Raw genomic sequence first — 24771 nt, 5'->3', positions numbered from 1 at the left:
CTACGGAGGCGCTGATCTTTGATGTGGAACAGAGCTTAACACCAGAGGAGCTCAAAGCCGAGATCTTTAACAAAAATCTAAATATATACCTGCAAGATGAGACGAGCGTGGAAGATATTAGTCCCAAATACAAAAAGAAGACCAAGTCATCTACAAACGTAAACTGGATAATCGAACTATCAACTAGAGCAGGGGTCCCAACCTATGGCCCGCGGGCCGGATCCGGCTCGCCAGATGATTTCATCCGGCCCGCGAAACGATTTCATCCGCCTCGTCGAAATTTATTCTATAGAAATCTTTTTGGAAAAGATTTCTTTTCCAAAAAAGAAATCTCTCATTTTCATTGGCCATGTTAATAAATATTGTCGACTTGATTCCAAAAACATCGAAAGACCTATGCAATTTCATTGTGTTATTCACCAGCAATCGTTGTGCGGTACATTTTTGTCTTCAAACTCAATCATGTTGACTATAATTAGCATTGCGAATGTTATACGCAAAAATGGCCTGAACCATGAACCATCGTCAGTTTAAAAATTTTCTTGGGGCAAATCGAAAGAGAATATGGCGATTTGCTGGTTCATACGGAGGTACGATGGTTGAGTCGCGGCAATGTGTTAAAAAGATTTTTTCAACTCAGAAAAATATAGGCAATCATGAACGAAAAATTAAAACCGGTCCCAGAACTAACAGACTCTAAATTGTTATGAGAATTTACATTTACGTACTGGCACTGGAAACATGAGGCACGCTTAGTTCGGCCTCTGGTTTGTCTACACGCGGTTCGTTCATTTCTTGTGATAGGGTTATGAAACCGAAAAATTAAAAAAAAGAACTTGTGTTTATTAGTATTGTTCTCGTCTGAATAATTCTAGGGGTATGGGGCTGGTAACCCCCAGAAAAAAAATTTAAAAAATAATAAAAATTAAAAAATATTAAAAAATAAAGTGACTTATCTCTGTGATTGACTGATTACTGTTGCGTCATTCCCAGTCTCACGTGGCTCTGGTGGTCAGCACGTGGTATAATTCACATTTTGGTCAGTTCTTGATTTGTGCAGGTGTCCTGTTGCTTGCTGCCGTGAAATCTCCTTTGTCACAGGTATTTTTTCTTGTATATTTTTTGTTTCTTTCCGTTCAACCCTAGAGAAAATGGAACGAATCAGTGCGCAAGTGTTTGGGCGTTTGAAAAATGAAGGATGCAAGAGTGTGATTGAATGGTGCCAGAAAATGAATTTGATTGCATGTGAGTACAAATGTTTTCAGTGTGAAAGGAAAATGAGATTGGCCAAGCGGAAGGATCGTTCGGATTGTTTTGAGTGGGTCTGCCAAGCGAAAGGGGCCAATCCTCATATTGTACGAGATCTGTGTGAAAGGGGTCATGGCTCTATTTCAGCAGGCTCAGTATAATTGACATACTCCTTCTAACCCATTATTGGGTTGTGAAGATGCCCGTTGATTATATTATGAATGAGCTTGGTGTAGGGTCCGCAACCATGTGTGATTGGAAGAGTTTTAGCAGAGAAGTGTAAGTGCAAGTGTGCCAGAGAGAAAGTGGTATGATAGGAGGAGTGAATGTTATTGTTGAGATAGATGAGAGCAAGTTTGGTAAAAGGAAGTATAATAGAGGTAAAAGAGTTAATGGGAAATGGGTGTTTGGTGGGTTTAAGCAGGGTACAGGAAAGTATTTTTTCCGGGTCGTGGAAAATAGGAGTAAAGACGTTCTCTTAGACATCATTAAGACTTCCATACGGCCCGGTACCACCATAGTATCGGACTGTTGGGAGTCATATGATTGTCTGGGAGACGAAGGGTTTAAGCATCTCACGGTAAACGACTCAATTCATTTCAGCAACCCGGAAACAGGGGCAAACACTAACAAAATCGAGGAATCATGGAGTGCTATTAAACGGCAACTGTAATTAAGCAAAGTGAACGATCAATCAGTTCGACTCCTACATCAAAGAGTATATGTCCTACATCAGAGAGTATATGCATTCCGGCAGCAGCGATTTAACTCTGGAATTTTTAAAAGCCATGAGCTTAATATATAAACCTGAAACCGAGGATTGAATGAGGACACCCGAGCGATGAGGTGAGTGGTTTTTCTTTGTCTCAGTTCAATCTCATTGTTAAAGCTAGTTAAAATGCATAGAAAAACGTGCATTTTTTTTGTTATTTTTTTTATTGTCGATTTGCAGTTCCTTTTTTTTCGTAAAATTTCCCCTAAAATTACCTTTTCCCCTTTTCTTTTTCAGCTTTAATTTTGCTGGAAAAAACAGCGGGGGTTAGGGGGTAAGTAAGTGTAAGTGTGTTTAGAGTCAAGCGGCACCAGGGGTTCCCCCATCTCTGCGTAGTTTACTTTGTGGTGTGCTACAGTACGGTGTAAATGCCAGAGATTTAAAAGTGTGTGGGTCTTGGATCGTTTAGTGTCATGTACCGTTGTTCTTCTGGTCGTTTGGCCGCTATACCCCAATTGGGGCCCAACGTTGCCCCACTTACGCCCCGTGGAGGTAGACCAGGAATCCAGTAGCTTATATGCACTCTGGCAGGTCCTTCCACCTAATTTCTTGAGATTTCGGTGGCTAGGACCTTAAAAAAACGAGGGCACTTAAGTTTAGAAAAGCCAGGAGAGGTTGATATGGTTCAGTTTTCAGTTTAGAAATCGTTAATTTTGATTAGTTATGTGGGGTTTACGCTGGCGTATTAGTCAGAGTAGGGGGAAGAGACTGAAGACTGCGAGGAAAGACAGAAGTATGGGGTCGATAGGGAAGGCAACCCCAGATGGTCAGTAAGGCATGCCTCACCAGGCGAAATATATGGGGTGGTAGGGGAGGAAGGCAACAGGAAGACCATCTCCTCCTCCCCCCTGCCAGGAATAGGAAAAAAAGGTACCAGGCAAGGGAGCTGGCAGAGATTGCCATTTGGCTACATGGTAGTGAGGCTGCATCAGTCGTAGTGTAGTCATAAGTCCGGTAGTAGAGTCACTCGTGGGATAGTGTCCCGTCCAAGTTGAATGTCTTTGTTTTTGGTTCTCTCATTCATTATATTTGTCAGTTTCACTTAGATCTCATATTTGTTGGTACATAGGCAGGGTTTCTTGGTAGACAGCTAGTAGCTTCCACATAATTTTCATTCCGGGGTGTGTCCTAAAGGATGTTTTGATTTGTTATCTGGCTGGTCGTCTTTCACTCCCGGTGTATTGCATATAGTGTTCTCCTTCTTGAGAAGAGTTCTTGAGCGAAGTTGGTCAGGGCTCTGTATTCCTCCTCTGAATCCAGTAGGTGAAACTCTTGCCCTCTGAGGAGGTATCTTATACTCGTGATTAGAATGGACCTGAGATCCTCGTATTGCGGACAGTCGTACATGAGGTGTTCCCAGGTTTCGATCTCTCCATATGTACAGCATGGGTCCTCTACAAGGGCGAAGTCCATTAACTTTGCGTTAAAGAGGCCATGTCCAGTTAGCAAGTATGTTGTTTGCAACCCCGGAAAGAACCAAGTAGGCGATTTTGGATAGATTTTTTCAAGTTGCAGTAAGAACTTGTGGGTGATTGCTCCTTTGGTTGTTTCTGCACATCTGTCCTGCCACGCCTGCAGCAGGTGAGACTGAAGCCGGATCTTTTCTGCCTTATGGCGGTTTGTTGGGTCTATTGTAAATTCCAAGAAAGTGGTGGTTATTCCCTTAGATAAGTAATAGAGGAGTCCTGTTCTTGCGATTTCAAGATCAAGTAGAAGTACTGCTGCTATCACCTGAAGCGCTGGGTTACTCACCGTTCTGCAGGCGCGGGTGGTAGTGAGGAGGATGGTGCGTTGAATAGCATCCAGGGTTCTCTTATTTACGACCAAGGCAGTTCTGTCATACCAGATTGCTGAAGCGTATGTAATTATTGGGAGGAAGGTTGTCTTGTAGTATAAGGCTAGGGTACGCTTTTTGAGACTCCAGTCTCGCCTTGTGACCCTAGCTACCATGGCAGAGTAGTTTCTGATCTTTTGTCTTAGGAATTTGTGATGTGGCTGGAAGGATAAGTTATTGTCTAGTATGACACACAGCTGTTTTAGTTGACTAGCAAACTTGATAGTTGTCCCATCAGTCTTAATCTGGGGTGGTCGACTCAGTTGCAGGGTTCCTTTGAGCAGCGCCGACAATGTCTTTGTCGGTGAAATTGTTAAGAAATTCTTATTGGCCCACTGTTGGAGTATCTGCAGGGCCTGATTAGCTAGGATTTCCAATTGGGCTCTGGAGTTTGCTTGCACTGTCAAAATCAGGTCATCTACAAAGGCCTTCACCCCCACTGCGCCTAGGTCCATTCTCAAGAACTCATCAAATACCAAGTTCCAGAGGAGTGGTACACAGAGGATATCCCTGTGGATCTCCTCTGTGTACTTGTTCTTGCGATCTTTTTGTATGGAGTGTTTATCTCAATTTTTCTTTGTGAGAGATAGGTTTCTATGACTTTATAGAGGTTGATGGGTATTTTAGCTTTCCTGAGTATGCCCAAGACTCTTGGCCACCAGAGTGAGTCGAACGCCCCGGCAAAATCAATCGATATTACGAGGAAATATTTGTTGTCACATTCTTTGACTTTGTTAGTTAGGTTTCTGAGGGCTTCTGATGTGGAGGATCCCGGTTTAAATCCAAACTGATTCCCAGCTAGGAGGCCAGCTGCTTCGTAGTGTTGGAGGATTCGTTTGTGCAGTAGCCGTTCAAATAATTTGCTAACTACTGAAAGAAGTGCGATGGGCCTGTTGGATTTCGGGCACTCTGATTTCTTAGTCGGACTCTTGATGATAAGTTTGATTTTGGCCGTTTTCCATTTTGTTGGGAATTTCCCTACCTCTAGGCATCTGTTGAACAGGGTCAATAGAAGTTGTGGTGTATATTCTATTACTTTTTTAAGTATTTCGGGTTCTATCATGTCTAGGCCGGGACATTTTCTCTTTCTTATCCGGGCGGAAGCAGTACTGAGCTCCTCCATGGTGAAGGGGGGCTCCATGATTTGTGTATTGTAGTTCAGGTTTTCTTGACAGAGATGATTTTGTTCCTGTAGAGTTGGGACCGCCGGTTCTTAGGGGGTGGCAGCCCCTACCAAAAATAAAAAAAAAAGCCTTTCTGTGTTTGTTCTATTTTTAAAAATTGTTGATTTGCCGTTCCTTTTCTTTCGCGAAATTTCCTTTTAAATTACCTTCTCCTCTTTTCAGCTCTATCTATCCGACTTATTCCAATGTCACGTGACATTTTGTGATCCCCGAAAACCGTGCATTTTTGTAACTTGAATTTTTTTAAATTTATTGGATTTATCCTTTGTTTCCAGCCGCCATATTTGTTGCTGTGCCACGTGCCATCCGCGTGTCACTTTCTGCCAGGCGAGGAGAGGAGGGGGAACGCGCGGAGTGGGTGGAGTTAAAACCTGTCAAGCACTGCTTTCCCCCTCCTCTCCTCGCCGCCATTTTGAAAGGGGTTCCCGTTTTTGAAGATTTTTGTGGTATAAAAAAGTATTTTGACAGGGAAAATAAATTAACAAGGCTTTACTCAAAAAATAAAAATTAACAATGAGAACTGCGCCCTTCCAATTCGATTACTGTCTAAAACTCATTTTTGAAATGAGACAAAAATCGAAATCTAAAACATATATTTTAAAAAACTAATAAATACATATAATTTTATAACCTATAAAAATAAAATATATGGTTACAGTTCAACTATAGGAAATTAAATACATAAAGCAAGGTTTGTTTATAATAATTTATTAAAACTTAGGTTTTTTAACGTGGAGACGAAATAACTGAACAACAAAATTTGAATTAACACTTTAGTTTCTTTTAACTGGCGACTACACTCGCACTTGAGCGCTTATGCGATTCAAGCGAAATACTTGCCAACACTGTAGGATTATACAAAAGTATAGGACTGAAGGACAAACCAAAAAGCTCAGAAGTGTGAAATCACAAAATGGGCCATACTTTATAGAAATTTGTAATTGGAGTTTCTCTATTATTTTTGAAATTTGTAAAACACTGTTCCCTGATATTTTTTTTTACGTAAGTGATTATAAATCCCAAATTTATAAATTTTTTCACTCTCAAAAATCACATAAAATTCTGGAATCAGATGTGGTACATAAAAAGATAATGCAGTATTTCTTTTAATAAAATTTTTATTTTTATTATAAACAAAGAACACAGATTGACCAGACGTTAGCTATTCTCCGTATATCGGAAATACGCCTTAATCTGATTACTGGCTGGAAAGCAGTTGACTAGTGGGACTTCTCGGTATGTGGGATACGTGGCTACATAGTTTTACGGGCACTACTTGCATTGCGGGACAGCTATTCATTTAACCCTTAATTCCCCCTTTCTAATTGCCTAAAGGACAGAGATGGGAATAATGCCTACAAAGTTATGTCCCACTTAATCCGTTCTTTATACGGAAATTTTCTTCGTTCTACAGAAACCATTTTAAGTGTAATTACCTAGGGGATTTAAAAAAAAAATCGCTGTAAAGAACAGAAGTCCGACTGTAATTAAATAAAAAATGAGGCAATATTAAAATACATAACCGGTCGAGTGAGCCCTTAAAATGGAGCGCCTGGCGCTGGAGCCCCGCTCGCCCCACCGGCTCTGTATCCTTTAACACGTGAATACGATTTATTGTTATTAATTCTATTCCCATTTTTTTTTTTTTTTTAGAATTCGCAGGCAGCTCGGGTTCCAAGAATTTGAAACTTATCGCTCGCTCGCGGGACATCTGTGGGAATTAATGGCGTTTGCTTACTGCTTTTTTCTCCCCTTACTGTGTTGTAGGTATGAATGGAAATTATGTTAATTTTAAAATACCAGTAACGGTCAGAAAAATATAAAATACAGATGCGCTAAAACCTGGAACAAACTTCCTGTAAAAATCAAAAATATCACTTCGTTAAACCAATTAACGAAACTACTAATTGAACACATCACCAGGGATATCTGATTCAAATTACCTTCCGCTCAACTCCTGTATTTAAAAAAAAAAAAAAAAAAAATCTCAGAGGAAATCATTACCAATAATGTACAAATGTTAAAGGAAGCAATCAAATAGTTGTAAATTTCTGTGCAGACATCTCATCATTTTTCTTTCATCATTTAATTGTAAAAATGTTCACAATGCAATTATAAGTAGAGATGGTTTACGAAGTGTTCTGTAAATAAATGTACAAAATATTCAAATTTATTTATGCCTTATCTGTTGAACATTACCTGTACAATTTCAGGACTGTATATTTTTCAATTGTATATTTGTATATTCATCGTTTTTTTAAGGGAACACCCCCTAAAAAGCCATTGGCTTATGTGTTCTCCCTCCCTTTTCGCTGTTATTTCCCAAAAAAGTGTAACAAAATAGGGATAAATAAAATTATTATTATTATTAATTATTAGTAGTAGTAGTCTTTTCAAAAAAGAACGCGCTTTGTCAAATTTTTTGATTAATCCTTTATTACTCAGTTAGTGTTGTGTTGCGCAGGTCTTTTCTCCGTTGTAGTATAAACTTGCTAGGGTTCCAACAATTCTCAGTTATGGTGTGATGTGTCAGTTAGGAATAAATGTTCTTTGCAAGAGTTACACTAATATTTGCATCCGGAGAAACCTGGCTTTCATGTAATCGTCTAGCAGTTAGTTAGGACAAATCCCGTGTTCTGAAAACTAACCCAGATGGACGTTGAGCTAGTCTGCAACATCAAAGATTGCGTTGTGCGATTTTCACCTTTGACTCCTTTCTATTTGATTAGAATCAAAAGCGCCGCCTTAACAGTTCTTTATCAGTAATCTATTCAAAGAAATCATGTGTCCTCAGAGAGTAATCAATAGGCAGAAAATTAGCAAACAAAACATGGTTTATTAAACATACTAAATTGTTACAAAATACAGTTAGACAAAACAGTGTATAAGTCTTTAGTAAAATAGCCTTGAGCTTTATACCTTTACATATTTAGGTAACCAACGGATTAATTAATAATGGTATGGGTTTGCAACTCGTTATGTTCTTCATGAACATTCAACAGCCAAAGAGCGTTCATACATCGCGTAGCTGACGAATATTACACCACATTGGTGGAACATGTAAGATTGTAGGCCATGATTACTATTCAGTCTTAATATTTAATTATAATATTCAGTTATAATATTTAATTATAATATTCAGTTTTAATGTTAATTAGGATTATTCAGTTTTAATGTTAATTAGGATTATTCAGTTTTAATATTTAATTATCATTAATTCTAATTAAATAACGTCCAGTATTCATGTACAAGTTACAGTATCTATTAAATATGAAATGCTAAGTAAAATAACAAAACTCTCATCAAAGAAGTATGAGTGTGCGTGAGGATCGATGTCTTTAAGCACATAAAAAATATATAAAAGGGGGGGATGGAAGTATGTTCAACTTAGCGCAATTAAGTTCCGTTTATAATTAAATAACGATTGTTAACTTACCCGAATAATTCAGCAACGCCTCAGGAACTGTAGTTAAAGGACAGTAGTTCATCTCAATTCCTTCCTATATCTCATTAACGAGTTTTTAGCCTTCTTCTTCTTCCGACTTTTCGTTTCCCCTTCTTAAGAATATTTTCTTCACATTCTAAAAAAGATTATCATTGCGACGGCTCTCTATCTTAACAAAATCCTAACTCAAATTCCGCTAACTCCCTTACAAGGAGGCGCCTCCGTAGCCAGGTGGGAAGGAGCAGCAGTGCGTAGCACACCCTTCTTGATTAGACCGGGGTTCGAGCCCGTCACCACCAAATACGGAACATGCGGAAAGGTCAGGGAATGACCACCGCACCGGAGCAATATGGCCTTAGTTGCTAATGCTCCTAAAAAAAAAACCAAATAACAAATAACCCTTACAAGTCAACAGCTCATTCACCGACCAACGACACTCTCCAAGGCTCAGCTCCAACTGCCTCTCTCCCTTACCACACCCTAGCTGCTAACCGAACTGCCTCCCCCTATTTCCCCTCTAGTTAGTTTCGTCAAGCGGAAAAACATCTGGGGAACTGTAGCTTTACAGTGTTCAGACTCAACCGAAAATCCGATTTATGAAAGTCGTTGAAAGAATTACATGTTTGTATGAGGCTCGCCCAAAGGCCAAAACGGACATAAAATCGTCTACTCCGACACAAGAAACTATGAAATAATAAACACTCTGCTGATGCCTGAATCAAACACAATACTAGTAGTGTTCTCCGAAAATCTAGCTCCCCTGTTTTTATGACTAGCGCCGCGACTTTTCTGTTTTCGGTCAACAATACACTCGGACGCTTGCCCGCTCCAACGAATAAATAATGTACGGCAGGCGTCGGACGGTGGTTAGGAATTTCGTGGGTGCGGCTCTGCTCCCATGCGAAAGCGAAAGTAATTCTGCCTACTCCGGTGAAGTAAATATTGTATGACAGATACAGCGCAGTGAAAGTATGAGGCCCTTGTGCTCTCTAAGAATGTACCAATACGGTTAAAAATAAATGCATTTTTAACACCCCTCCGCGCCACCAGTAGATTTTGCGCAAGTGAAAAGAAAATTTCACGTGCCCAAAATTTAAAGCATTACACAACTCTCAAAGATTGAGCATGGGGCCTTTAAGGGGGGGAAAATCAGACATCTTTCCTCTTACATAATCAAATTAACCTAAATTAAACAAAAGGTGTCAAATATAACAATGTGTTCAACATATAGTGTACAATACATAAATATTGTTGTCTGAGGATAATTACTGTTCATGTTTTTACACTTTTGCACATGACAACCTTACCTGGTTGGAGAAACAACAACAACAACAGCAATCTTTGCAGCAAAAAAAAATTAACACAGTAAAAAGTGGTAAGTGTTCTTGGAGAATTATGACAGTGTCTCTTGGTTTTACTCATTTCTGTTTATTAATTGTGCTGTAGGATGTTCTTTTTGTTCACTATTGTTGGTTCTGGACCATCAAAGTTCTGTCGTATTGGAGAAACTATCCTTCATTATCTGAAGAATCGGTAAGAGTTCATCTCCTCTGGAACATGGAGGATGTAGGTGATGTGTGACATCCATCACCATTCGATGCAGTAACATGACATGAAACAAATAGAAGTACAAAAGTATTAATATCTGTCCTTGTTTCTAATATTGTTTACAAAATATGATGTATATCTAACACAAAACAGAATTCACATCTATGACAATTAACAACCAAGACAGTACATTGTATATATAATGTTATTTCAACATTTGTGTAATTATATATTTAAGCTAAATTGAATGTAGATTAGCCATCCCTTACAATACATAATCAGGGTTTAATACAAAAAAAAAATGCTTAAGGAACCAACAATTACAATGGCTACATCCACAAAAATATAAAAGAAATAAAGAGTAACATATTAGATTAATTGATAAGTAATTGTCCCTGAGATTATATAACTATTTATGCAGTATAATAATAATCAGTGCATAAATACTTCTGACAGATGTTGCACTTCTGTCAGTCACTTCTACACCTGTTCAGAAATTATACAATACTAATGTCTGCCATTCAATGGTTATATATGTTTAATACATATATATATATAGATAGAGCTAAGATTACATACATGATAATTCAATACTGCAGTAACATAAACTAGTTACAAACTGTGATTATTATGAAAACATATTATGTAACTGTTCAACATGAACAACTGACAGTAATATATCAGTCCTTATTTATCCCATCATTCAATCTGGTCAGTAGCCTTCTTCAACTTCACTAGTTCTTTAAACTCAAGCTACTGAACGAAGGCGTTGGTTGAGTGCACTGCACAGTGCTCCACCAAGCGTTTCCAAAGGCACAAGAAAGGGTTGTCTCTTGGTAATGGTAATAGTTTCTTATCTGGGCAGGAGAAATCCCTTATGTCTATTACTGTTCTAAAGGGAAGGATCTCCTGTAGGAATTGTGCCTTTTCAACCCCTTTGGTGAGAATTGACTAGCACGGCATAGCAATCAGGTCGATCCATGACCCAGAGGGTCAAGAAGTTGAGAGCTCCTTGCTCTTGAACTGAAACCATGTACTGATTGTCACATCCAATTATGAGAATCTCCTTTGCTGAGGGTGCATCTTCTTCACCTCTAAACCACAGGATATCAACAAACAACCTGTTGTTGAAGGGGATGATTAACAATCTGCCGGGGTTTTCTTGGGCCGACTGAGCACCAAGGTCTTCAAAGTTTCTGCATGGACACCAACTTGGCCCACATCTTTGTATGCCATAGCTCTCCACAGTCACAGCATCCGTGTGAGGAGGAAGGCTCTCAGTTTGGTAACAAAATTTAACACCTTCCTGACTAATAATGTTGATGTAACTGCAAGTGGGAAGAGAGAGAAAAAAACACAAGCAAGGAGAATAATTCCATTTATTCACTCTTTCTCTCCTCACTCTTCCCTTTCAGTCAAAAGATTTGTTTCATTTACGTCTTCTCCTATTATTTTGAATCACAGGAGAGGGATATCTTAGATCATTTACACTTCTCATTTACTCATTTCATTCACTCTTCCTGTTCTCACTCACAACCTCAAATGTCACTTTCTCGATTTCCTTACATTTCATTTCAGAAACGAATCACTCAATTTATTTGCAAAACGAAACATGTCATGCACGGAAAACTAACAAGATTCCCATCCAAAAAAATACTTAGAAACCATTCTCTTATTTTGAAAAATCGCCCCTGATTTTCCTAATTAACAGTGTTTTATTCATCAGCAGTCTGGAATCTTGAAGGCACGAGCATGAGTACAATACTCAGCAGACTTGTTTCCGTTTCCTTTTCATTATAGTTGATATTAACTATGTGTTTGTTCTATATTGACTTATCTACATTCATATGATATCAATCACTCCCTTAATTTCATCCATGATGGAGTTCTCAATAGTAGGTAAACTTTATTTGAAAAAATTTAATTATGGAACTAGAAATCTGATTCATGTTGTTTCACATCCTTATCTGAGAGTAAAACTGAGAGGTGTTTTTTTTTTTTTTTTTTTTTTTTTCCCAAAATAGCACAGGGAGATGGATCCCAAGTGTAGATCTTGAAATTCAGATGTTACCTTCTTTTCCTTTAGTCTTTTCTTCAGGATAAAGACAAAACAAGTAGTACCTGGGTGGAACCAGCCATTCCCAGGACAATTGCTTCACCTCGTCCCCAAAATGAAAGAACCAAATATGATTTTTTTTTTTTTTTCTCTGGATCCAATCACCTGAACTTAAATTTTAGCTATGCAATGAGAGAGAGAGAAAACAAAAGTGACCAGGGGCTTACTGGCCATGCCCTAGACAAAATGCACCCTTCCTCTCTGCATTTAATCCTGTATAATTTTATAAACTTGATATGTTTGTGCAAAAAAAATAATAATGTCTGTTCAATAGAAATATTCCATCACTGGTCATATTTGATCAGAAGCTGTAGTGCTAATCTCCTTTTACTCCCCTTTTCTTTTTTTTTCGGATAATGATTCTTACTTTACATGGAATTTAGGTTTTTTTTTTTTTTCTTTCCTGTGTTTCCACCATCATCATTCAATACTCTGTGCTTGTTGCTCCATCCATTTACACAACTGCTGATAAAACATACTGACAGAATCCAACAATGATCAATATCTTCACCTCTATGGTTACGTTCTTTGATCCTTTGTTTGCCATAACTTCGCTTATCCCCTTTTTTTTTCTCATTAAGGTAACCTTTTCCATATGGTGAAAACTGGGCTTGCTCACCAGTCAACACATGTCCCACTGTGTCTAACCTGATCCACGTTTGCATTGGTGGCATCAAACACATTCTGTAGAAAATAACTGGTGGGTTCCTAACAATCTACGATCCAACTCTGCTAGCCAATACGATTCGGCTGCTAGCCTCTGACATATACATAAGGCCTGCCAATTACACTACATATAAATATAGAAAAGAAATGTCACTCTCATGTGCCTCTCCTGTTCCAACAAAGAAAAATTGTCCTGTTCCTTCAAGACAGAGGAAACACAATAGTGAGCCTCCTCCCACACTGCTCTTTCATTCTCCAGGGTTTCTATCTTACAATTTCTCTCTTTTTTTTTTTTTCTTAATCTCTCCAAGCATCTCTAAGTGCGCCTGCCCAATCAAATCCTTCGCCTTCAACTCTTCGGTTTAACCTCGCTGCCAGTGGCGCTCCTAGCATCCACTGAAAGGTCCTATCCACCATACTTGGCTGTTCATCTGGGTCTGCAGTTCTCTGTTCTTCACTATTTTGATCTGGAGGTTCACTCCTCTGATTCTCTGTTCCTATGGTAGGATAATTTTGTTCTGCCTCATCTCTTCTAACTGGAACTGACTCGGGCACTACTTCATTTTGTGGTGGAGAGATACTAGACACCACAGGAGGGGGGTGAGTCACACGGCTACGTAAGTTGTATGGGTGAGACTGGGTGGGTGCCTGTGTAATTCTGTCTGAACTCTCTGATGGCTCTGTCCTCCACTGATTCCTCGATGGGAGAGAAGACAATGGGATTGATACAGGCAAACTCACCGTTCTATCTGGTTGTAGTCTCACAGGTCTGGGGTGTATTGGTGGAATCAACGCACATTCTTCTAATATGGGCTCATCAAAGATCCAAGTTTCCTTCGGCACTGTCTCTGTACATGTTTGATCCAGTGATTCATTATCTTCGGGCTCTTCTTCCTCTTCTATTCTAAGTTCGGGAAAAACTTTCCGATCAACAACCTTTGTCAACCGATCCACATGCACTATCTGCCTGTCCTTCGGGTTATACAGGTTTTGTATTTCATAATTGACCAAAGAAGTTTGACTAATTACCCGGTATGGACCTGAGCTTAATCGGGCCAGTTTCTTCGTAGTACCTGTCTTTATCTTAGGTGTGAACAGGTAAACTAAACTTCCAACACGAATATTTTTATCTACTGCTACAGCAGTTCTGCGTTCTTCTTGTTTCTGTACAGCCTCTTCCAAATGTTGAGACACAATCTCATAAGTCCTTTGGAGATGTGCACACATTTGTTCTGAGTAGTTTTCTAACGAGGCATAGGTCTGTCTGGTTTTTCCATGCCATAGGTCAGATGGTAGCACCAAGTCTCTACCATAGATTAAGAAGTTGGGCGATTCCTGAGTAGCACTATGGGTTGCTGCACGGTACACAGCTATCGCCAGTGGTGTCATTTCGTCCCAGTCTGTTTGAGCCTCATTTATGACATGTGACAAAATATTTGCTAAGGTGCGATTCAGACGTTCGACTTTGGCATTTGTTTGAGGATGATATCGGGACGTATGAATTTGATGAATTTTCAACTTCTCACACACTTGTCGTAACAACGAGGACATGAAATTTGTGCCTTGGTCTGTAAGAATGTACTTAGGAATTCCATGCCTAGCGATCACATTATTAATAAAAGCTGTTGCAACTTCATCTGCCTTTTGGGTCTGGAGCGGAACCACTTCGGCATAGCGCGTGAAGTTGTCGACTGCCAACAGCAAATACTTGTTTCCTTTCAGTGACATTGGGAGAGCTCCCAAAATGTCTAATGACACCCTCACCCAAGGGGCGTTTTCGACTGGGACTCTCATCAGAGCCGCTTTAGCTTTAGGATTATAACCTTTTCGTTCCATGCAAGATGGGCAAGATTCAAGATAATTCCGGATGTCTGCGTACATGCCTGACCAGAAAAAGTCCCTTTTAACTTTTTCCAGTGTCTTCTGCAACCCTAAATGGCCTCCAGAAAGTAAATCGTCATGGCATGATTTTAAAATTTCCCCCTTTAGACTTTCTGGAACGACTAACTGTTCATTTGGGTCTTCTCGGGTGTTTCCAGAGCCAGACAGAGTATAGTGGTACAATAATCCATCATTACTCATATAAAAGGAATCTGGCACTCTTGTTGATGCCTGGAGTGTTCCTTCTAGCGCTTCGATTAATTTCCGCAAGATCGGATCTTCTCTCTGTAGAGTTTTGATCAAAGTTCTAGTTTGATTTTGAGAAAAAATCACTGGTTCGTGATTTGCCTCTGTTGATATTGGAGCGACTACCTTCATATTCCTTGGTTTCCTATGCTTTTTCTATGACTCATCTTCCTCTAACACAGGTCTAGAAAGGAAATCTGCATTTGAATGAACTCGACCAGGGCGGTAGACAATTTGAAAATCGTATTCTTGCAACAACATGCTCCAGCGGGCTAATCTAGGCGATGGATTCCTTAGATTAAGCAAAAAGCTCAATGGTTGGTGATCAGTTATTAATGTAAAATGATTCGACACTAGAAAAGGTTTAAATTGCGTGACCCCAAAGATTATGGCCAAGGCTTCCTTCTCAGTAGTACTATAGTTCAACTCTGACTTTTTTAACAGTCTAGAAGCATAGGCAACTGGCTGTCTAGTATTCTCATCTACTTGCTGCTCTAGCACAGCCGAGATTGCATAATTAGATGCGTCAGAAGACACAAAAAATGGTTTAGAAAAGTCTGGATAAATCAGTAAAGGTGGCGTAGTCAGAACAGTTTTCAACTGGTCAAAAGCCTGCTGTGTTGAGCTGTTCCAGACGAATGGTATTTCTTTCTTTGTTAATTCTGTTAAAGGTCTCGCAATCTCCGAATAATCAGGAATAAATTTCCTATAGAATCCTGCCATTCCTAGGAAAGATCGCACTTGTTTTTTGTTCACTGGAGGACGGGCCTCTTGAACGGAAATCACGTGGTCGGGGTCAGGGCGAATACCTTCAGAATTGATTAAATGCCCAAGGTATTTTAATTGTTCTTTTAGGAACTCACATTTCCTAGGTTTTAGCTTAAGGTCGTATTCTCTCAGACGCTGGAAAACCTTTCGCAACCTCAAGAGATGTAAATCAAGGTTGGGCGATGCAATAATTATATGTTCAAGGTAAGCGAAAATCGATTCTTCCCTGAGTCCATGAAGCACTAATGATAAGGCTTTCAAGAGCGACGAAAATCCATTCTTTAATCCATGCGGTAATCGAGAAAACTCATATAAGGATTCTCCAGTAGTGAAGGCGGTTTTGTGACGATCACCTGGGTGCACCTCAATTTGGTGGAATCCACTTCTTAAATCAAGAGAAGTAAAATAACGCACTTGTGCGAGATGATGGAGTACTTCACTGACATTAGGGAGAGAATAATTATCAGAAAGAATTTTAGCATTTAATTTTCGAAAGTCTACACACATCTTATAACTCGAATCAGGCTTTTTGACTAGAACTATTGGCGCTGCATATGGGGAATGGCTTGGTTGTATGATGTTGGCTTCCAAAAGTTCATTTACCTGCCTTCGAACTTCATCTTTTAACAAATATGGAATTCTATAAGCTGTCTGCTTGACCGGTATGTTATCAGTCAGTCCAATCCTATGCTTTAACACCTTCGAGTTTCCTAACTGAGCTAGTGATTTAGCGAAAATATCTCTATACTCATATAACAAATCGGACAGTTTATGCCTTTGATCATCTGTCAAGTGATCGAGGTCAAAGTCTTGCAAAGTCACAGGAGCTGTAGTTTTCTCATTAGCTTCCTCACCTGTAAAAACAACTGTATTATCCCTAACACCCTCAAGACTAGCAATATTCATCCCTTTGGGAAGGTGGAGGGGTTCATTAGTCAGATTGGCTATAAGAACAGACACTCTGCCATCTGGACCTAATCTGTCTATTGAGCATTTGACTGCCAAGTCATCACGACTTAAGTTAGAGTTAGGTTCTGTCAACACTAACTGTTCGGCAGAAGCAGCAAGATGGTTACAAACAGCCGTTACTACTTTTTCTGATGAGGCGGGAATCAAATGTTTGGAAGTTAATTTAGCTACCGACGGTTTTAATTTCAAATACTGGTCTCTTACGCCTTGCTCCTCGCTACCCTCTTCCCTTAAGCAAATGTTCAAAGGGGCAGAGTGTATAATTCCCTTACCCAAGTCTAATGTAAACGAAAATCGCCTTAAAATATTTAATCCTAAGATTACATCGTATTGCCCTCTAAAATTTCCTGAAGCCACCAAAATCTTTTCCCGAAAAGTTGTCTGATCTAACTTAAAATTTACTGTAATTTCTGTATGTATTGGGACTACAGAACCTGAGACTCCAGTTACAGTTAAATCTGGACGTCTGGGATTCAAGGAGCTATCATGCTTAATTTTTTTAAATAAGTCTGTGCTTAAAAGCGATACACTTGCTCCCGTGTCTACCAAAAACCTGGCTGGGATGCCTTGAATATACCCATTGATTAGTGGCAGTTTGGCATCATTATTTAATATATACACCCCATGTTGCATATTTCTCTGATAGGCATAAGATTTATCGAATCTATGGAAATTCTGGTGAGGGGAAGCGGTTTTATTGCGTTGGAAGTTCCTTCCGTTTCGCACCATGTTCCTTCTTTGTCATAAATACCTCTCCCCATTTTGCCTATAGTCTACATGATTTGGTGATCTTCCCAAAATAGATCTGTGCTGAGTTTGATCAAAGGTACATTCATCTCTGGGTGTTCCCCTTCTTTCCCTTGTAAATGAGCTCATATTATCCCTATTTCGATTGTTATTATAGATTTTATCTGTTACTGTATCTCTATTTCTATTAAAATTACTGCTCTTTCCATTAACATAGGCTGTCCCATTTTTTGGCACTGCAGTGTATTCGCGCATCGAGCGCCAATCATGCCGAGGAGAAAAATTCGGTGCCGGCCGGCGATTGCTTGAACGGCCGCAGCCAGCAAAACGATTCTGTCCCTGCTCCCTAGCGTCTATGTGATTCGGTAACCCATGCTTCCGGTCATAATTCGGTTCTCCATAGCGTCGGTACTCGTGATTGTTGACCCCATTCGTAGCATATCCTAGCAGCGCCCTTCCTGACTGTGAGTGCCTTACGGGGAATGCTATGCGATCGCAGAAAGGGGGGAATGCATAAGTTTCAGTATTAAAACTTTGGCTTGGATGATACCTGTTATTATCTGTGCCTTGTGTTTTTAAATTATTGTGTGTAATATTATTTACAGCTAGTGTATGTAGCGATTGCTGTAGGTCTTTTATCTGGTCCTGTAATGGCTTAATGATTTCTTTAAGATAGTTTTCTTGTTGGTCCCATATTTCTCCATCACTGTTATTCTGACTATACATGGCATTAATTGACCTGTGTTTTGTTTCTGTAATAAGCTCGTTGGTTTCCTCGCGTTTCGCCACTGTAATTGCCTGTGTGAAGGTGAGAGGATTTTGTGAAAGAACCAGCCTCCTGATCTTATTTGAAACGCCCCCGAGAAATTGAGCCAGCATTGCCTGATCTAATATTGATAATGCCTCTGGCGACTCACTTTGCGTTTGAAACGCTAAACGGGCCAAATTTTTAACCCTCGTAGCAAAATTTGCTACGGTCTCATTAGGCAATTGTACAGCATGTGAAAAATTATGTAGACATGTCACACTAGGTTCCGTTTTTTCGAACTGAGCCAAAAATGCATTTTTAAACACACTATAATCTTTTTCTTTACGTAAGTCTACAGAATTTGCGAGGAATTCCGCAGCAAGAGAGCAAACTTTGGATCTACAGACAGCTATTAACTCAGAATTTCCCCAGAGTGCTAATTGTCCTACACTTTCTAGCATTTCAAAAAAATATTGAACAGACGGACCTTCGTCTACTTTGCCAGAGAAAACTGGCACTAAACCCAAATAACCAGCAATATTTGCCAAATAAGGTCTGCCCATTTCGGGAGAGGGTTGAGTCTCCTGGGTTCCAAAAAGTGGAACAGAATTTTCTATACCTGAGGTTTGTGGGCTCTGTCCCTCCATTTTGACTTAATTAGTGTCTGTGTAAAATTAATGTCCCCCAAAATGGCGTAAAACCTACCTTTCCGTTGAGCTGAAACAGAAATATATCGTTAATAACCAGCAATTCTAAAGCAAAAGGTATTACAACATGTAGCAACTCATTTTATTCTTAATTTTTGATACATTTTCTAGTTTAAAACATTACAAGTTGCTGCCTGTTGTTCAATATGAGTGTTCCTGGAGACGTCTCTGTTATTTGTACTGCTGTAAAAAAAAATGCCTATGACTAGTCTCTGTACACACAAAAATCAGTGCTGTCCCAATCCTTTCTATTAGAAGTATGTTCTTCAGTCTACAACCATCAGAATCATTTACGGGCATTCATATAAATCGGGTTTTTCATCCCGCAAGGACACACTTCAATCCTGGACACAATTGGCACCAGTGTTGCGCAGGTCTTTTCTCCGTTGTAGTATAAACTTGCTAGGGTTCCAACAATTCTCAGTTATGGTGTGATGTGTCAGTTAGGAATAAATGTTCTTTGCAAGAGTTACACTAATATTTGCATCCGGAGAAACCTGGCTTTCATGTAATCGTCTAGCAGTTAGTTAGGACAAATCCCGTGTTCTGAAAACTAACCCAGATGGACGTTGAGCTAGTCTGCAACATCAAAGATTGCGTTGTGTGATTTTCACCTTTGACTCCTTTCTATTTGATTAGAATCAAAAGCGCCGCCTTAACAGTTCTTTATCAGTAATCTATTCAAAGAAATCATGTGTCCTCAGAGAGTAATCAATAGGCAGAAAATTAGCAAACAAAACATGGTTTATTAAACATACTAAATTGTTACAAAATACAGTTAGACAAAACAGTGTATAAGTCTTTAGTAAAATAGCCTTGAGCTTTATACCTTTACATATTTAGGTAACCAACGGATTAATTAATAATGGTATGGGTTTGCAACTCGTTATGTTCTTCATGAACATTCGACAGCCAAAGAGCGTTCATACATCGCATAGCTGACGAATATTACACCACATTGGTGGAACATGCAAGATTGTAGGCCATGATTAATATTCAGTCTTAATATTTAATTATAATATTCAGTTATAATATTTAATTATAATATTCAGTTTTAATGTTAATTAGGATTATTCAGTTTTAATGTTAATTAGGATTATTCAGTTTTAATGTTAATTAGGATTATTCAGTTTTAATATTTAATTATAATTAATTCTAATTAAATAACGTCCGGTATTCATGTACAAGTTACAGTATCTATTAAATATGAAATGCTAAGTAAAATAACAAAACTCTCATCAAAGTATGAGTGTGCGTGAGGATCGATGTCTTTAAGCACATAAAAAATATATAAAAGGGGGGGATGGAAGTATGTTCGACTTAGCGCAATTAAATTCCGTTTATAATTAAATAACGAGGGTTAACTTACCCGAATAATTCAGCAACGCCTCAGGAACTGCAGTTAAAGGACAGTAGTTCATCTCGATTCCTTCCTATATCTCATTAACGAGTTTTTAGCCTTCTTCTTCTTCCGACTTTTCGTTTCCCCTTCTTAAGAATATTTTCTTCACATTCTAAAAAAGATTATCATTGCGACGGCTCTCTATCTTAACAAAATCCTAACTCAAATTCCGCTAACTCCCTTACAAGTCAACAGCTCATTCACCGACCAACGACACTCTCCAAGGCTCAGCTCCAACTGCCTCTCTCCCTTACCACACCCTAGCTGCTAACCGAACTGCCTCCCCCTATTTCCCCTCTAGTTAGTTTCGTCAAGCGGAAAAACATCTGGGGAACTGTAGCTTTACAGTGTTCAGACTCAACCGAAAATCCGATTTATGAAAGTCGTTGAAAGAATTACATGTTTGTATGAGGCTCGCCCAAAGGCCAAAACGGACATAAAATCGTCTACTCCGACACAAGAAACTATGAAATAATAAACACTCTGCTGATGCCTGAATCAAACACAATACTAGTAGTGTTCTCCGAAAATCTAGCTCCCCTGTTTTTATGACTAGCGCCGCGACTTTTCTGTTTTCGGTCAACAATACACTCGGACGCTTGCCCGCTCCAACGAATAAATAACGTACAGCAGGCGTCGGACGGTGGTTAGGAATTTCGTGGGTGCGGCTCTGCTCCCATGCGAAAGCGAAAGTAATTCTGCCTACTCCGGTGAAGTAAATATTGTATGACAGATACAGCGCAGTGAAAGTATGAGGCCCTTGTCAGTAATTTCTTATATACCGGGTGGTTATAAAATAAGTTTCCCTATTGAGGAGACACTAGTGTCAAAACAATTAAGAGTTAGCGCTGTGAAAATCGGTAGGTATGTCTATTTAGGGTATGAGAAAGCAATTTGTAGAAGAAAAAAAATTAGTTCAACTTACAGGGGGTACGGCGCTGCACATATGTAAAAGTTGTCATTTACTTCAAGACACGCTGCTTACGCAAAAGACATAAGCAGCGTGAGATAAAAGCAGAAAGGCCAACAACGTCACCGTCATTAACCATTATGGTTCTTACAAAAAGGGACGTACTCTTTTAGTAAAACTGTTCTATCAGAATAATAGTACGGCTAATGCAGCACTACGTGAATATAGGAAACGTAAGGTTTGCGTAAAGGACCTTTGATGTCAGTGGGGCTTCGAAAACTAATTAAGAAATTTGAAGCGACTGGAGAGTTAGGTGTAATTCCAGGCATGGGACGACCACGTATCAGAACGGAGGTTGTGGATGAAGTCGCGGTTGCAATGATCAGATTGCGAAACACTACCAGTCAATGGTGTCAGAGGTGTGTCAAGAGATTTGAATCTTCCTTGGTCTACTGTACGTAAAGTGCTTCGAATAATTTTACGCTGGTTCCCGTAAAAGATTCACATAGTGCAAGAACTAAAGTCTTGTGATCAGCAACAATGAATCTACGATTTCTGGCTCGTATGGAACTTGACGATACATGGACTCGAATGATCTTGTGGTCTGATGAGGCACACTTCACTCTTCATGGGGCTGTAAATGCACAAAACTGCTGAATATTCTCGTCCATCTGCTATCTGTCCATTATAACATCATAAGACATCAATCATACTGCATGATGGAAAAGGTGGGGAGGCTTTATCAGAGCTTTGCTCTTCAGACTAAACATGGGTTCCACCACTTCAAACCTCCAATAAGAAAGGTGGTGATATTGTACTGGTTGATGAGAGTCATCTATCACCTGGTAACACACACACAGAGCGGCGACATTCCTCCGTGTGGTGTAAGCGCCACACCTCGACCCCTGCTTACGTTGGTTTCCACCTGGGTGGTCACCTCCGGTGTGCTACGTGCAATGTTTCAGGACTTGTAGCTTATACGCACGGTTACTAACAATGTCACCATCGTGAACTTGCAACTTTGGCTGGAGGTTTTGACAGACCAGCCGGACTTTTCCGAAATTAGGTCCACTTGACTTATGTCCCCCAAATATCAGTTCCATCAGCGTTTCAGACTACCAGCTAGCTTGAAAATTCCAGCTTGACATACCCGACAGAATGTCTGTAACAGCCTCGGCCAATTAATAATAATACTGATAAAAAATAATACTGATTTTCAGGCACAGATGAATTAATCTGTATAATTTAGAAATACCATGACTTATCTGTAAGTTCAACATGTGATACTGCTACAGTATAGCATAAGGAAATTTGATATGTAATTCTATTGACCTGTGTCAAGTTCTTTCAAAATACTGCACTTTTCTGGACAAATGTTTACAGAGAGAGAGAAAGAAATAATAATATATTTGCTGATATTTAATAATAATATGTTTGCTGCTATTTAATAATAATAGATTTGTTCCTATTGACATGTAATATGTTTATCTTAATATATCCTGAACTTAACTGAGAAATATCGTTCGAATTCATCCAGTGTACGCCAACCAACAGCTTAATTTATTGGAATTTATTCTTAATCCTCTCAGCAGTATACTTCCATTAAACATGAGCTGTAATCGTCTTGATTTAAAGTACAGGGGAAAATGAACCGGAGCTGATAGCTTCTAATGAAAAGTATGGGAAAGTTAATTTACTGGCTTCCTTTCTACAGGAAAACCAGCAAATTGCGATTTATGTTACAGTGTAGCTTAAAATACCCGTAAATTGTACCATTTTGTGCAACTTAATTAATTCGAATAAATCAGTGGTTGTAGAAGCAAAATTAACTTGTTTTTATGATTATGGCCGGCATAATGCCGTTTTGCTATACAAGTATCATAGATTAGTGAAACATTTCTTTTGGTATTTATAACTGCACGGCACTTTTAATTTGCTCAAGGTACTAAACGAAAAGTGCGAATAAAATTTAGAAAATCTGCTTAGCAGTCTTTTTCAATTTTGGACCCTGTGACATAAAAGGTGCTGCATTCTCACCTCAAAAACTGAACGTTCATATTTAGTGTGCTCACTAAATCGTTCTTTTCCCTATTAATGTGCCTTTATTCAAATTCCTTAGATCTTCAACAGTGAATATCTACGGAATTATGAATGACCCACCCAGCTTCATATGCTTGTTTAATTATATAACGTTTAATGAATATAATTTTTATGTGCACTATATTATATAATATTGTACAGTTCCCACCATAATTAGCAATCAACAGAAACCTGACAGTATGTACGTGCACCATCAAAATTATCCATCTGATCCTAATCCTGAAGTGCCTACCCATAATAGCTTGCCTTCAAACTCCTCAAGTTTCAAAGTTCCTCGCAGAAAAAACAAATATAGTAGCATAATAGGAACAAAAAATATGCAGTCTTGTATTAAAATTAGAAATAGAAATCGTCCGATGTTTAAAAGTAATAATATTTTTGTTAGCAGACTAGATCCCAATACCACCTCCCAGGAGATGGATCAGCTACTATTAGAGCTGAAAATTCCGGGTAGTGCTTTCAAGATAAAATCCAAACATCCGACTTACGCATCCTTCAGAATTGAGCTAAAGGATTGTGATCTTCAAAATTATCTAAATCCTGATATCTGGCCGAATGGTCTACTCGTCATGCGATAACATGACATGTCATGACAGATTCTAGGTTCTGTCAACAATTCTAGTGAGAAGTTAACGTCTAACTCTCAATCTGTTGAACTGTCTGCGTAGCTAGAGAATACCAGTCCGGGTTCGCATCATAGTCCATCATTTATCCTTCCTCCTAATACTTGCGAACATCCTTCTAACACCTATGTTAATCTCAGCATTTTTCTTCAGAATGTAAGAAGTGTAAAAAATAAAGTGTCTACAGTTATAGCACTTTTAGTTGAAGAAACTCATGACATAATTTGTTTAGTTGACGATGTTCCTGCATCCATGTTTCACATGGATGCAGAAACATCGTCAGGATGTTTTTCTACTGCCGAAAAATCTCAACTACACGCCATACACGACATCTAGTATTAATCGAAGAGGTGGAGGGCCAGCAATTATTTTAAAATCCAACATTAAAGTTATTAACACCTACAACTCCTGTTCCTACTACTTTGAAGGAATTTCTCTTATGATCCAAATTAAAGATTCACTGCTTCAGATATATAATACTGTATTTATATTCCGCCTGGACCTACTGATGATATTATTAATGAAGTAATCACCTGGATCACCACTGTTCATAAGTTTCAATTTAACATAATTATAATGGGCGACTTTAATCTCTCCCTGCCCAAATATAATTTACAAATGAAGTTGCTGGTTCTAGGAGCTGAAAATATCAACGTTCCTGTTACAAGAGGTAATCAAGCGCTTGATCTTGTATACTCTAATCTTCAACTTCAAGAAAAACGTAGCAGCAACATTACATTTAGATCTGACCACAAAAGTGTACAACTGCAAACAGCAATTTTCTGTGGGAATCCTCTCCCCCCTCTGGAAATCACCAGAAGAATATCATCAATTAAATTCCTTCAGAAAGAAAAGTT

Source organism: Mastigoproctus giganteus, chromosome 6 (assembly GCF_048544385.1).
Source record: "Mastigoproctus giganteus isolate SK-2022 chromosome 6, ASM4854438v1, whole genome shotgun sequence".
Taxonomy (NCBI): Eukaryota; Metazoa; Arthropoda; class Arachnida; order Uropygi; family Thelyphonidae; genus Mastigoproctus; species Mastigoproctus giganteus.
This window is presented reverse-complemented; position numbering follows the sequence as displayed.